The sequence below is a fragment of the Trichosurus vulpecula genome, chromosome 3 (assembly GCF_011100635.1).
Source record: "Trichosurus vulpecula isolate mTriVul1 chromosome 3, mTriVul1.pri, whole genome shotgun sequence".
Lineage (NCBI taxonomy): Eukaryota > Metazoa > Chordata > Mammalia > Diprotodontia > Phalangeridae > Trichosurus > Trichosurus vulpecula.
In genome coordinates, this window is record NC_050575.1 from 344,453,956 (window position 1) to 344,470,044 (window position 16,089).

Consider the following 16,089-nt stretch of genomic DNA (forward strand, 5'->3'; position numbering starts at 1 on the left):
ACCTTTCTCCCTTTACCATAGGGCTTCTTAATCTGGTGCCCATTGACTCCCAAGGGGTTTGTGGATAGATTTGAAGAGGTCCATAAGCTTGGATAAGAAAAAAAATTACAACCTTAGTAAAATAAAATTTAGCATTATCTGTAATTATTTAAAAACATGATTCTGAGAAGAAGTCCTCAGGCTTTACCAGGCTGGAGTCCAAGACACAAAAGAGGTTAAGAACCCCTGTTTTAGCTTAATAACTGACATTTATACAGTGCTTTATAGTTAGCAAAGCATTTTTCTTGCTACAATCCTGAGATAGATAAATTAAGTATTATTATCTAGCAGCTAGATGGTACGATGGATAGAATTCTGGGCCTAGAGTCAGAAAAACCTGAATTCAAGTCTCACTTGTCTGTGTGACACTAGCTATGTGACCTAGGACAAGTCACTTAACCTTTCTTTGCTTCAACTAGAAAATAGGAATGATAATACCACCTACCTCCCAGGGTTGTTGTGAGAATGAAATAAGATAATATTGTAAAGAACTTAGCCCAGTACCTGGTACATGGTAGGCCTCATATACATTCTAGCTATCATTTTTATCATTTCCACTTTACATATAAGTAAGCTGTCCTCATAGGGGCTAAGCATGGCTCACAGGGATTGCCCATAATCACACTAACGAGCTGGGACTCAAATCCACATCTCTTACCTTAAAATCTGCTGGTGTTCCCACTACACTATGTTGGACTATCTTGGGTCTTCATGATTTCTGCCGAAGTGTAAGTCCCTTTGGGGGTGAGCTACGCTGGGCTGTTAACAATTATTCTTATGAGACCTGCAAGAAAGATCCAGAGCGGGTTTTGCTGTAAGAAATGGAAGGGGCAGTAGTGGAATATGAACCATTAGAGTAAAGTAGGAAAAGGATGGAGGGGGCATTCAGAGAGTGGGGAAAATAACCCAGAAAGGCAAGACTGAAGCTGAAAAAAAAACCACTTCAAAAAAACACTAATTTTGCGGAAGGCTGGCCTTACTTGGTGGAGTGATTCTGCCCAGGGGGTGAAAACTATTGATTCCGTGTGGAATATTTCTAGGATAATCGGAGGGTAGGAAGGCCATCTGCCTAGTGTCACATCACCAGTTGGGAAGGAGATGAACTTTGCTCCAAGGTCACACACATATACACTTACATAGACATCATAGGTCGAATCAAGTCAGCAAGTACTTATTAAGTACCTACTATGTGCCAGCTACTGGCTAAGAGCTAGAAATGATGTGATAGCCATCAAATGGCAGTAATTTTCCAAGCCTGCGTTTGTTGACATTTAGTTCTCAACCTGACGATTGTTTCATTTAACTGATGGCTCCCACCCTTATTAATGTCTTTTAGTCTACTGATGTTGAGGCAAGCGAAATGGTAAACGATGTTTGTTAGTGAGACTCACACAGGCAGGCGTGCGGGAGCCAGCTCTGACAAGCTTTGGAGAGCCCATTGTTAAATTTTCCGTGTGAGCAATTCCACCTCAGAAGTAAGCAACAGCCACAAATTAGGGCTTAATTTACTGTTTTGTTTATTGTCTAGACTTAAGAAAGTGCTACTGATGCAAATTCAACTTAAAAACATGCATAATTTTTCCCCCAGAGAGCCCCCTTGTTAAACATTTACCAGCATATTCTTCTATTGCTATATAAACACTACTTGGGTTCAGCAGAAGGGTAGTAGAAGGCTCAGGAAAAGATGTCATTACAGACTGGAGGCTAATAATAATGCCAATGATGATAACTGGCATTTATATAAATGCCATCTTGAGGTTTGCAAAGTTCTTTACAGTCATAATCTCATTTGAGCATCACAACACCCCTCTCTTGCAAGGCATATAAGGAAACCAGAGGTTCAGGAGCAAAGAAGAAAAAGAAAATAGAATCTGATTGAGAGCCACCACGAGGAAGAGAATGAGCCATGCTGCTGGGAAATGTGACAAACGCCAGGGCATGGGAGGCTCTGCGGGCGCCAGAGTGACTAACAGGGCTGTACTGCGTGCTGTGGGAGATGTGGAGCCATGCTGATAGATGAGCACACAGGCTGAGAAGAAGTGGAGGAATGGTGATGGGCATGTGGGCCCTGAAGTCAAGGAGGCCCCCAGCAAGAAGGAAAGGAATAGTTAACACCAAACAAATCAGAAAATCTCTAACGACAAGTACATGGAACTGAGACTTCATTCGATTGTGCTATAGGTTTGTGGGTGCTGTGACTAAACCTTTGTTGTTGTTGTCCACATGTTTTAGTTGTGTCTGACTCTTTGTGACCCCATTTGGGGTTTTCTTGGCAAAGTTATTGGAGTGGTTTGCCATTTCCTTCTTTGCTCATTTTACAGATGAGGAAACCGAGGCAGGCAGGGTTAAGTGATTTGCCCAGGGTTATACAGCTGTTAAGTGTCTGAGGCCAGATTTGAACTCAAGGATGATGAGTCTTCCTGACTCCAGGCCCAGCAGTCTATCCACTGCATCCCCTTAACTACCTGACTGAACCCTTAGGAAACCAAACTCACAGAAGGGGAGGCTATGATTATCACTTTGTCTCCTTGGCTCTCTACTTTCTTTAATAAATCTGTTCTATTTTCAAAATTTTTATGGGTCCCATTGCTTGCAGGGTGCTGGGGGCCCTTTGCAAGACATGAATCTTCGTTATCAGGAAAGTCTTGTGATGGTGATGATGATGATGATGGTGATGGTGATGATGATGATGATGGTGATGGTGATGATGATGATGAGATCCCTAAGAGCAAAGCCAGTCCATTTGTCAGGGTCTGACATTAGAATTCTATTTGTCTTTCAACAACTCAGTTGCATTTAAGTCACTAAGCATTATTACGAAGACCGAGTCAGGTCTCAGCAATAGCCTCACCCACCTCATTCCTGCCAGGCAGAAGAGAGCTGTGGCAGCACAGGCACCCAGCAACCTACTGCATGCCTACCTCAGTGGGCAGGGTCAGCAAAACAGAGTTAGGCCTGTAGCAACACTCTGTCCCAGCATAGGGCAAAAAAGCATAAAAGCAGCACTTGTCCTTCTTCAAGAGATATCAGTTGACCCTGGCACAGGAGGCAGAGGGCACAGATGCGGGCCCCAGTGGCAGCAGACAGCAGATCAGCTCTCAGCAGCAATGGAAGCCCAATGGCAGAAGAGTGGTTTCTGGCAGGCTCATCATCATGGCCCACTTCTCATTGAAATGTAGAATTAATTGGCCTATCCACATTCCCATCAGTACAATACCCCTGGTCATTATATAATCCTCCTCAGTGAGGAATTGGAGGACCAAGGGGTGGCATTGTTGGAAGAGAGTTTGCTTTATGGTGACGAGGGAGAGGGCTTGGCTGGTGAGCCAGAGGACACAGTGAATGATGGTGAAGGACAATTCTCCCTGACCTGTGTTGAGGACAGGTGACTCTGTAGAAAATGCTGTCATCTTTGTTGTAGTCTGGATGTTCTTGGTATTGCTCCTGCTTATGGTCATTTACATTGCCAGAACTACTGTGAAGCATCACCTGGACCTGGTCCAGACATGGACCTGGTCATTCGGACCTAAGACTTGGTCTTTGCTGGAACTCTCCCGGGGTTAGTCACTCCTTCAGGGAACTGTTGCTTTGCTTAAATTATATTTATGTTTTAATTTTTCTTTTCCTCCTTTAGTGTCATTTCAACTTAAATGCTGAAGGTCAAGGTTGACTGGTAACAACACTAAAGTTAGTTGAGTGAAACATGAGCCTCAAGAAGACCTTGAGGACTTTACCACCAAGGGGTGGAATTTGGTAGGAGAACATTTTTAGCCCTTGCAGGTTGAGGTAGACTTTTGTGTAAAGTATGGTAAGACATTTCTCAAGATTCAGGGTTCAGAGGCTTGAGGATTCAGATTGTTAATGTGTGAGGTAAATAAATGTGAAGACTTCACAGGGAAGATATGTATAAATATATATCTATATCTATACTAAGAAATGTTTAAAAATCAAGAAATACGGAAATAGGGAAGTGGAAAAATTCTGAGGCCATGAGAGTCTGATGGCTCAGCCTCTGAGAAGGTTTACCCTGAAACTTTTTGTTCTTTTTTCTGGTTCTGGTTTAAAGTTTGCTCAGTAAGAATAGGGTTACTGTGATCTGCTTTCCTTTACTGTAAAAGTATTGTAGAAGAATGGAGAGGGTCTCCCCCTCCCCTTATCCTATTCTCCTTCTTTAGATTCATAAATGTCACCTCAGTCGTAATCATTAACTAAGGGAATGGGAATTGGAGTTTCTGTGCCTCGATTTCCCAGTTCTTTGTCTAGCTTTCATGCTCAGATTGTAAACCCGCCTCCCAGCCAATGGTGAGAAGGCTCAGAGGTGGGCAGGAATTCTCTTGTGTTAGGTTTAATTGCTGGTGCTTTGCCTCTTGTAAAGCGCCTCCCTTGCTAGATCTGTTCTGGCAGAGGATGCCCTATTCTCGAGAACTGAATAAAATTTATTTCTGTTTCCACCCTGAGATGGCTCCTTATTATAAATTAACTTTTTAATTGGTGAGGGTCTTTCATCCCACACAGCTAACATCATTGTCCTCTGAGGACAAAGCAGTCACAAGGGTTTCTCAGATGTTTGGCCGGTCCCGGTCGACCATGATGTGAGCTTCATTAACTCGAGGTGTCCTCAACACCTTTCCTTGTTGAATATCCTTCTCCTGCCACAGCTAAGTAAATCTCCTTTTGTTAATTGTTGAAAGACCTATAAGTATCTCATTTTGTTCCCATATTAAATGCAAGCTGTCAGGGGACTGGCCTTAGTCAGGTCAGGTCAGAATAGTGGTGTAGTAGATAGAGAACTGGACTTGGAGTTTGGAAGACTTGAACTTGAACTCTGCCTCAAATACTTATTAGCTGTGTGACCCTAGACAAGTCTCTGTCTGCCATAGTTCATGTAAAATAAGGATGATAATAACATCTCCCCCAAAGGTTGTTATCAGGATCATATGAGATAACATGTAAAATGCTTTGCAAGTTTTGCTATTGTTATATTCACAGGATCCATGTTCACAAGTTGAGCAGGTGTTTTTCATTGTTCTATCTAGAGATAGAAAAGTTTCCCGTGGGAAAGACAATCTCCTCTTATCCTTCAGGGCGGTAGTGCTTAGTTTACCCATAGCCCTTTGCTGTTCTGACCAAGTTGTAGAAGCACATTAAAATAAGAAGGTCTAGAATCCTAATTCAGTGCATCCCTCTAGGGATACATGATGTGTGCACTGATAGGTAAAGACAAGATATTTTGAAAAGCAAGAGAGATCTAACAACCAAGGGAGTTAGGAAAGGCTTCCAGTGAGATGGTTCCTGAAATGAGCATTGAGGGAAGCTAAGGATTCTAAAAGGCAGAGGTGAGTAGGGAATGAATGCAAAGCATTTGGGATAGCCTCAGCAAAGTAAGAAGACGGAATACTGGGTTCATAGAACAGCAAGTAGACGAGTTTGGCTAGAACATAGAAGGCATGAAGATGTGAACTGTGAAATAAGTCTGGAAAAGTTGACTACGGTCACGCCATGAAGAGGTTTAAATGCCAAACTGAGAATTTTATATTTTATCCTAGGAATGATGAGCTTCCCCTTCAAGATCATCAGTTAAGATTCATTTTAGTCAGCCAGTCCTAGGTAGTTTTTGTAAGCATTAACATAGTACAATATGGAACACTTCATGAATTTGTGTGTCATCTTTGCACAGGGGCCATCCTAATCTTCTCTGCGTCATTCCAATTTTAGTATATGTGATGCTGAAGCAAGCACACATGGGTGTGTATGGGGTATATGGGGTATTCAAGGAAGACTAGCCCCTCTGGTGTGAGGGCTTGTCAAGCCCTTTTCAGGGATGCTCATCCACCTTTGGTGAGTTGGAGAAATCTTAGAGATCATCTTGTCTTTTTATATCTTATTTCCCTACACATATTCTTTAATCCAGCAACACTAGCCTCCTGACACTCTATCTCCCTGCTCTGGGCATTTTCTCTGACTGTTCCCCATGCCTGGAATACTCTTCCTCCTCCATTCTGACTACTGACCTCCCTGGCTTCCTTTGAGTCCCAACTAAAATCCCAGCTTCTGTAGGAAGCCTTCTGCAAGCCCTCTTAATTCCAGTGCCTTTACCTCTATTAATTATTTCCGTTTCTCCTGTATATAGCTTGCTTGGTGTATATTTGTTTACATGTTCTCTCCCCCACCAGAGTATAAACTCCTCAAGGGCAGGAACTGTACCAAAAGCCTGCTGGCTGGTCTCTCCACCTCAAGTTTTTCCCCACTCCAGCCCATCCTCCACTTAGATGTCAAAATGATCTTCCTAAAGCGCAGGTCTGACCATGTCACCCTCCTTCCTCAGTGAACTTCAGTGGCTCCCTACTATATCCAGAATCAAATACAAGGTGTTGGTAAAGTCTGGACACATAGGCAAAAATGCATATTTTCAAGAAATGAAATGAATGAAATTTTCAGCAACATTTTATTTGATTGGAATATTAACAAATAATATCTTCAATTTATTTGTGATAAAAAAAGGTTGATGTGCTTTGCAAGATTCACGTGAACTCGATGCAGTAACTCCATATTGCCATCAATTGCCTATGTGTCCAGACTTTAGGAACACCCTGTATAAAACCCTCTGCTTGGCTGCTGAAGCCCTTTACAACCTAATCCCTGCCTCCCTGTCTAGTCTTCTTATGCTTCATTCACCTCCACATACTGGTGATCCAGTGACAGCTGTCTCCTTTATATTCTACTAACAAGATGCTCCATCCCTTGACTCCACACATTTTCATTGATTGCCTCCAAACATGGAATGCTCTCCCTCGTCCTCTTGGCCTCCCAGCTTCATTCCAAGTTTCAGCTCCAAATCCACCTTCTTACCTAATGTTTAATTAGTGCCTTCCTTCAGAGATTACCTGCCATTTACACAGTCTATATCTATGTACACATTTGTTTACATCTTGTCTCTCTCAGAACGTGAGCTCCTTGAGGGCAGGGACTGTTTTTGTCTTTTATTGTACTCCCAGTGCTTGGTACAGCTTTGCACTTACACATAGTAAGTACTTAATAAAATGCTTCTTCACTATTTGTATCATGAACCCCTCATGAAGCCTTTGGACCATGTGAGAAGCATGCTCACTCTAGAGAGGACAATACTTGTGAAGCCAGGAAAGTTCTCATTTTATTTTACATTTACTTTACATTCCTAGTGAATGGGTACCTCCCAAATGGAAAATACTCTTGCTTAGACAAATGCAATGCTTTTTATGCTGTTCCCAATTCAAATTTCCCCCTTTGCTCTCCATTGGCTAGATGCAACCTCCTGAACTGCCCACTTCATGTTCTCTTACTTGATATGTCCCCCCTCAAATAGCTCATTAAACACGTGTACAAGCTTCTGACCTTTTACCTGATCCAAAGCCTGGTTCTGCTAGATCACAGCTCTGATTAGAACCAGTCGCTTCTGATTTACATTCTGTTATCACTCAAAGTTGGGAGTACTTTTAATCCTGTGGAAACAGAATTCCTTCTTTTGTTTCCCACAACCATTTCTCAGAACAATGTTTTTAAATGCATAAATAAAATAAATCAGATGACAAAGCTCATTCAGAGCTTAACAAATTATCATGAAATACAGTTATTAAATTTTTTAAAAAGTCACAAAATCCAGGTCAAGAATTCCTAACTAGAGAGAGGTAACATGTGCAACAAAATGGCACAGTGGATATGATGGGGTTATGGGACCTGGACTCTAAAAGGAAAAGACCATGTCCTTGAATATAACCCAGCCCCTGAACTTTCTCCTGAGGCATCTGGCCCATCCCAGTATACCTAGATACTCAATAGTCCCTTTAACTGTGGCTCTCAGACTACTTGACTCCTTTGATTATCTGCACCTGGCCCACTCCAGGCTATTTGCCCCTCCTCTATCCCATCCATACATTCTCACAGTCTTTTTCATATGTAAGTATCAGTCCCATCCTCATCAAAAGCACAGACTCACTAGGAACTCTGCCCTCTCCTATTGGCGATATAATACTGCAGATTCGCTAGGAGTCTTGCCTGCCTTACTGGTGTTATAATAAAACCTTGCTACTCTGACTAAAAGAAGGCTTGAGTGGTTGAATTTTTTCGAGGCAGAACCCCCTGTACCCTTGCTTTTCAGGGTTCCCAGCACCCCAAACCACAACAGACAAAGAGCCTGGCCTGGAGTCAGGAAGTTTCATCTTACTAGCTGTGTGACCCTGCCCAAGTCACTTCACCCTGTTTGCCTCAGTTTCCTCATTTGTAAAATGAGCTGGAGGAGGAAACGGCAAACCACTCCAGTACCTTTGCCAAGAAAAATTCCAAATGGGGTCATAAAGAGTGGGACTCAACTGAAAAACAATCAAACGACAACATGGATTAATGAAATTACTACTGGACTGGAATGAACATAACAAACTTCTTAAAAGCAGGGGCTATTTCTTTTCTATTTTTGCTCTTTTTATATTATAAGTAATAGTGACTCAAAAAAGGCTTCTTGAATCGAATGACTCTTAGTTAAAATCCAACCTCTGATGTTTACTACGCATGTAACCCTGGGCAAGTCTTTTTATAACTCCTGGCCTCAGTTTTCTCATCTGTGAAATGAAGAGAATTTGGCACGACTGTTAAATCGTCCTGTTGTCCCTAGACATGGATCTATGCTGCTAGGCCCTCAGTTCTAAACCTTGGCTCTGTCTAAACCTTGCTACGTGACCCTGAGCAAGCCACTTTCCCTGAGAGGCAGCGTCTTCATCTCCCTACTCCATAGGGTTATTACAAAGACTAAATGAGATAGTGCATGTAAAAGCACTTTATAAATCACCATGCACCCTGATAATGTGAGGGACTGTTGTTATCATAACCGCTCTTCTCCCCTTGACCTTCAGTTGGTGCAGAGCAGCCTTCTATGTTCTGAGCAATGCTCTCTGTAGGAGGCCACCCAGGGTCAGACAACAAAGAGTGAGTTTTTAAGATCAGTGTGTGGGGGAGGAGAGAAACACAATAAATAGCAGAGGGGCAGCCCCCTTCCCCTTCATCAGATCTAACAATAGTAATGTTTCTGATAAATGCATATAGGAAGATAAAATATTACACCCATAAAAGGCCTTCCTCCATGCCTGGGCTTCAAGAAAGGGGAAAAAAATTGATAAATGGGTCACTCCCAAAAGAATGGCCAGCTTTCTGCCTCATGAGTTCTTGGGGGAATCTATAATTTTAGGGCTACTCTCAGTTGGAAGGCGTAGAGCAAAAAGAACTCTACCCTAACTGGGCAACAAGGGACCAGCCTCCCTGGCTATGTTCCCAGATCCTCCTCTCTACTAGGAATGACTGATCTTTTCTTTTTTAAAGCCTTGGACCCCTTTTCTCCAGGCTTTGGAAATTTCATTTAAAAAGCTTGTTTCTCCTTGGCCTCTTGGGTGATCTAGGAGAAGTATCTCCCTTTTTTCCTAGTCCTGGATCAATTACTGGAGATTCTTTAGGGTTAAAATTTTTTTTTCATTAAGTGAAAATCTGAGAAAGGTTACCTAAGCCTAACAAGCACTCCCAAGGTTAGGTGTAACATTGGGCTATCTCGGTATCATTCCTGGTGACCTTAAGTTATCTCATTGTAATTTTCCGTCTCGGTACTTTTAAAGACTTCGTTCTAAGAAATATTCCCTCCCCTCCCCTTATGCTGGGGTCTGAAGGCCACAATGTGTTAGCTGTGCATAAGGGAAGTTACCAAATACTAACTGATGTCCTCCTCACTATATCAATGGGGGATCCTTAGTTTCAAAGGGTTTCTCCAGCATAATGATTGTCTATCTATTCCCTGCTGTGGCCTGATAGACAATCTGAATTGTCTACCAAGGAACCCCTACTCTCCACAGCCCACAGGAGCCAAGGAGAAGGAAAGAACTAGAGATGGAAGAAGTAAAATACAGGAAGAAAAAGATGTTTCACTTTTCTTTAAGTTTATGGATTTTAAGAGATCAGAACCTTCTGTGGTATAAAGGATATGTGTGTTGTTGTTAGCTAAGCTACATGTGGAATGGGTATCTGATCCTGGATCTGGCTCACCCCATTTCCAAGGGAGACTGCAATTGTCATCTTTTCAGAGAGTAGAAGGTGGGTGGTTGTCATGACTGCCAGTAGCCTAGTGAGGGAGGGACAGTCAAGATTCAGGACCACCATGGCTGGACACAATCTTTCCTTTACACTCCAAGGAGGGTGTCAGGCTAGAATTCCATCTACCACACATAAAGTCTAGGGGTACAATAAGGGGTTTATTTTCCCCGATATCTCTTAAAGGGGAGGTAATACTTAACTTACTCTCACCAGCCTGCTTTCCTCTAACTAAACAGTTGTTATGCAATCACCAATAAATAGTACACCTTTTTAGCACTATACAAAAAACCTGGAAAGTTATACAGAGTAGGGTAGGCAAAAGAACATAGAAGAACAGGTGAGCTTTTGGGGAAGTGAGATAATATTTCAGGTCTCAAGGAGAGAAGACTTTCTTATGGGGGGAATCCACTTTTAACAATCTGTAGGGTTGCAGATACAGGAAGTCAAGGAACATTGGGTCTGAACATAGGGTCCTCACACATGTGGCTCTAGGGAGATATTCCATTCAAAATCAAAAATCCATTCTTGCCTCTAGTGACAGCCTGTTTCTAAGTCCTCACTCGGGTCTATCCTCTACTCGGCTGCCAAAGTGGTCTTCCTAAAGTACAGATCTGACCATGTCATTAGCCTCACCATAAACTTTGGTGGTTCCCATTTACCTCTAGGAACAAATATAAAATGCTCTGTTTGGCCTTTAAAGCCCTTCTTAACCTGGTCCCTCCCTGTTAGGTTTCTAACACTTTATTCTCTTCCACGTGTTCTACAACCCAGTGCCACAGGCCTAGCTGTACCTTACACATAACACTCTGTCCCATCTCCCAATTCTATGCCTTTTCATTGACTGTCCCTCATTTCTGGAGTGTTCTTCCTCCACTCCTCACCTCCTCATTTCCCTGGCTTCCTTCAAGACTCACCTAAAATCCTACCTTCTGCAAGAAGTCTTTCCCTTCCCTCCTCCAATACAAGTACCTTCCCTCTGAGATTACCTCTAATTCACTCTGGAGATAGGAAGCCCTGACTATTCACTCTCTGGGCTGGATCCTAGAGATTGGTTTTGGGGACTCCCTACTACTGCCAGAGCAGATGAAGGGTTAGAAGTTGGAACTTAGCAAGAATACAGGTGTATTGTCACTGCCTGAGTGGGATGTGCTCAAGATGAATACAGCTTACTGATTCCCAACCATTCAGAGAAAGATCTAGGGGGATTTCTTTGTCCATGATGAAGGGCCTCAGAAACCATCTCAAAGAAATGCTGGTTAATGGCATCATCATAGAATCTATCACCCAGAGGGGTGGTGTCCCCTGCCCCCAAAATGCTGACTACCAAACTTTAAGCAAAAGGACTAAAGTAGACAATTATACTATACATGGGGGCAAGACGCCCTGGATTGTCTGCTAGGCAGCCAGTGGTTTTCAGTCTTGGACTCGTGAAGTGTATTCTGCCAGATTCCTATGTCTGAGGAAGACAAGGAGAACACTGCTTTCATCATTCAAGGGACTTACAAGTTAATTGACTGTTGGATAGTGAACCCATACAAGGTAATTGAGAGAACAACTTGTCTGTTTACAAAATAGCCCTTGAGAATGGAAGAAGTCCTATCAGGACTATTCACTGTAACCAACTTATAGCCCATGGGAGAGTTAGGTGGACTTTCTGATGATCATTTAGAGAGAACTGATGGACATTCACCTAGGAAAAGACTGAGAAAAAGAGACTGTCCACTAGCTGTACAAAGACTTTCTAACCCAAATATGGGCACTGAAAGTGATGTATCCAGGGAAGGAAACCATGTACATTATTACAGCACGGGAAGAACTGAACTCAGAGACAACTGCTTTCATGCCCAAAACTGCTACAGAAGCTCGTAGAGTACAGACAACCCACAGTGCTAGAAATCCTGATGGCCAACCTGGAATGGGTGTCAGCCCAGGAGTAGACATATAAGACTACAGTGATCCTGATGCTTAGCCCATACCAACTACTAGCTCCGGTATAGGACAGAAAGATCGGTCAGTGATGGGAGAATTAGGTCTATTACGCTGGCCTTAGGCTAAGAAATAACGTTACAGGTAAACCTGTAACCTGTAACAGGTAAACCAGGTGTAACCTGACACATGTCTAGGTGATAATGCTAGAGATTCCTCATGTGAAATGTGCCTTGCATATAATTAATGCTGCATATATGAATGTTTGATTATGCTTTTTTTGTTTTGCTGTTATTTGCGTTTGACTGTTTTGTCATGTTCATGTAACAGCAATGTCTTTATTATTTTGTGTATATGCTATTGCTTATAGTCAAATTATATTTTATATATAGGCCTATTGTTATTGTTGTAGCTAGCTAGCTTTGCTTCCTTAGTTAGCCATGTTTACTGTTTTTGATGGATTGATGGATGGCTATATTTGTGAAACGTGCATGTGTAATATATCCTGCATATAGTAAGGCATGTTGTCACTGAGGTATCCTCACAGCTGATGCTCTGTATAATGCCATCCCCACTGCATGTATTGTTAATCTGCATGTTTTATTTCAGTTTCAGTGGTAATGAAGGGTGATTGCCTGTGACATCTTTGTTGTTTTAGTGCACTGATGTCTGTGTTTACATTGTATACTTACATGTTTTAGACCTGCCCCAGCTGATCAAGGCAAGGAATGTAATCGCCCATCACAAAGCCAATTGGTATAGGACTTTCGCTTAAGGCTGGAGATGAAGACCCTCCTGTATGTGAAAAGTAGGGTGGAATTGGTGAAAGGCGAGAGAGCACCAGCCTTTGCCAATCCCTTTCGAGACTGTCCAAGCAAAAGTCCTCTTTGAGACCCCCTTCAGGATTCTTCAAGGCCAGTACCCTTTGGGGACTCTTAAAGTGGGAGTACCCATTTTGGCAATTCATCAAGCTTTAAGACTTTTTAGAGTATAGAGTCACTTTGGGCGCTCCTGAGTTCCAGCTTCAAAAGAGGTAAGAGACCAACCACACTTCCAGCTGCTAAAGAAGAAGACTCTGGGAAGACAAGAGGAGCAGATAGTTTCCATCATATCCCTATTCCCTATTCTCATCTTACTACACTAGAGATTTGGGGGAGTTTCTCCCTGGACGAGATCCAGTACCCTCTCTTTTGGGTGAACTGAGTTACTTTGTTTCCAATGGGAAAGCTCCTTCACTTTCTATTGCCTTGTATAATTGTCCTCTGTACACCTTCTCTGATTTCTACAACTTGGATAAATGGATTGCTTTGCTATTTGCTATGTGTGCTCACTGTGGAACTGGTCTTAGGTGGGAAAGGGGTCAAGCCTTGGATTTAGAGCTTGGGGCCCTCCTTCTCCCAGAAATGACAAAGTGATAAGAAATTAGCTTGAACTCAATCAAATGCCCTAGACTAACAATATTTAAGGAAGAAGATAGATACACTTCTAGCCTAGTACTCCCTCTTTCTGAGAAGATCACAGTGGTAGCTACCAGCCCCAACCTCCTGCTTCCCCTCCTAGTAGGAATGAAAGTCTCCCTTTGTTTCAACAATCCAGCTAGCAGCTCCTGTGGGGGTGAAAAACCAACAACAACCAGCTCACAAAACACTGCAAGCCCAAGTTCTTTTGATCTGCTTTACCAAGGAAGGCAACATTAAGGGGTTGACAATCTTACTTTAATCCAGCATACAAATACCACTCACTTAGTTCAGGGGAAAAAGCCAGCACCCTGAACTTCAGAGCAAATATAAACAAATTACAAACATTGACAAACAAACCAAATACAATTCATAGTTACAAACATCTGAGTTCACCAGGGAGCTCATAACAACAGCTGGCCCAGAGAGCTCCGAAAAAGGAAAGCCAACCTCCAGTTTTATATCTTTTTCAGGGTCAAGAGTGAGTCACACATGGGACTCACCCACCTGACCTAAAATCGTCGCAAAAAATGCAACTTAAACCCACGTGGTCTAAAAGCCTCTGATGTCACAAACATGTCATTCAAACCCATGTAAACTAGGCTTTCCCTAGAGGCAAGGAGGTCATCAAGGACTCCTAATTTAATCAAGGAAATAAAGGCCAAACTCTTCAAGGGCACTTGGTTGAATTAAGTGCTAAGAGCCCATTTTGATTGCCAATACACCCTTGGAGAAGGGTGAAGGGAGAAGAGGCTACAGATATTTGTTCTGTTTTTTATTCAGGTAACCTCCAAGCAATGAACTGAAGGCAAACCTTGAGGTCAAGTAAAGAACAGGATTGGCAAAGGTATCCCTTCCCTATGGGAAGCAGAGTAGGGAGTAAGCATTTAGTAAGCACCTACTATGTGCCAGACATTGTGCCAAACACTTTACAAATATTATTCTCATTCTATCCGCACAACAACCCTATGAGACAGTTGCTATTATGACTCCCACTTTGCAGTTACTGACACTGGAACAGAGGTTAATTGACTTGCCCAGAGTAACACAAGTAATAAGCGTGTGACACTGGATTTGAACTCAAGTCTTCTTAACTCCAGGCTCATTTTGTTTCTAATGCTAAACCTAATGTCCAACCCTCTAGCCCTACCCATTGTGACTCTTGTAGCTTCAGCCTAGCTAATTGGTAAGCTAGACTAATGTTTATGCTTTCTGAGATAGTTTGTAGGGAAGCATAAACCTATAAAATACATCTTTTTCTGTGTAACTGTTAACATATAGCTTGGGGGATTTGTTTAAGAAGACTCCATTATACCTCAAACTAATGTTTGCCATGATTGAGTTTTAAGCTAATGGTTAAGTTGTACTGTGTGTTAAGCTAATGTTGTGCCATGTTGCAATTTGAAGTAATATTTCTATTTCATTAGGTTAAGCTAATGTTTATATTGTATCCTGTTGCTCAATAAGTATATATTTAGTGTCTGCTATGTACAAGGTTACTATGCTAGGTGTTAGGGATAAAAGATAAAAATGAAACTTTCTCTACCTTCAAGGAATTTATATTCTATTAAATGTAAACTATTGGATAGGCTTAGTGAGAAACAATCATGGGAAACTTTAGGTCAATAGAATATGCCTATAAATGTGGAAAAGATCACTGAAATGTCAATAAAACCATGGAGTCCTAGACAAAGGTTTGGTGCCCAACATCCAGAACAGAATTGCTCTGGTAACCTCCTATACAAACTTACCTTAATGAAACTCTGGGATGGTTTGTCTGATTTCCAAAGGGACAAAAGTAAAAGTAATTATTTTGGTCTGATAATTGTAAGAGGAGTGGAGATGGATTGTAAGGGTTAAATTTGGAAGAACTAAGATATCATAAGGAGGATTTCCTAATATTTCATCATATCTCTGTTCTGGGAAGTAGAGTGCATTTTTTCTATGCATCCTTCTTCAGCCTTGCTGAAATCATGTGGACAATAAGTTCTTGAGATACACAATTAAAAGCTTCTGTCTCTATGTCACTCTAAGATCTTAATCCCCTAGGGCAGGTAAAAGGGAGTGGTAACAACTGAAACACAGGATTGAGAGCTAACAGAAATCATATCAGGGGCCACTAGTCCAAACCACACCTTACCAAAAACATCTTACAACATCACTAACAAGTAATCATCCATGCTTTCCTCGAAAGTCTCCAATGAGTGGGAACCCACTACCTTCCCAGGCAGCCCAGTCTCTTCCTCCATCAAGTCAAAATTTACTTCTTTGCATCTTCCACTCATTGCTATTAGTCTTGCTTTCTGGATTCAAAGAGAGCCAGTCTAATCCCTTTTCAAGATGGCTGCTCTTTGATTACTTGATAACAACTAATATATCTCCTCTCTGTCTTTCCTTCCCATGGCTCAGCATCTCTAGTTCCATCAATGATCCTCACATTGTATGATATCTGGTACCTTCACCATCAAGTCTGAGCTGTCTTGGAAATACTCCAACTTGTCACTGTCTTAACTAAAATGCAGATTTTAGAAGAAAACCACCAGTATCAAAGATGGGGTGTAAA

At 42.0% G+C, this 16,089-nt stretch overlaps 1 non-coding gene across 1 annotated transcript; it reads right to left on the reverse strand.

The window, feature by feature from the left end:
- Positions 1 to 5,671: 5,671 nt before the first annotated feature.
- On the reverse strand, positions 5,672 to 5,778 carry LOC118845117. The gene has a single exon (XR_005010001.1). It is a non-coding gene; the product is annotated as a U6 spliceosomal RNA (small nuclear RNA).
- Positions 5,779 to 16,089: the final 10,311 nt, after the last annotated feature.